Source organism: Cibotium barometz, chromosome 30 (assembly GCF_041138505.1).
Source record: "Cibotium barometz isolate CiBa-2024 chromosome 30, ASM4113850v1, whole genome shotgun sequence".
Lineage (NCBI taxonomy): Eukaryota > Viridiplantae > Streptophyta > Polypodiopsida > Cyatheales > Cibotiaceae > Cibotium > Cibotium barometz.
Genome location: NC_141075.1, coordinates 52,497,085 through 52,497,364, shown reverse-complemented (window position 1 = coordinate 52,497,364; position 280 = coordinate 52,497,085).

The following is a 280-nucleotide window of genomic DNA, read 5'->3' as shown; positions in this document are numbered from 1 at the left end:
CTTGGTGCTACACCCTTTTTTGGGCCGGAGCATCACTATGGCCCTCGGAGCCGTGCTGTCAGGCCCCCCGCCCCCGCGCGTGCTGTGTCCTTCACGCCCCCCACCCCCGGAGTCGTGCCCTTCACGGCCCCCGGCCCGCCCCCTCGGAGCCGTGCACTTCACGCCCCCTCGACGACCCGCCGCCATGTGCTGTGGCGTCACGCTCCGTCGGCCCCCCGCGATGCCGTGCCCGAACAGCCCTCGGCCTGCACCCCGTGGTGCCGTGCCACCCGAACACCTC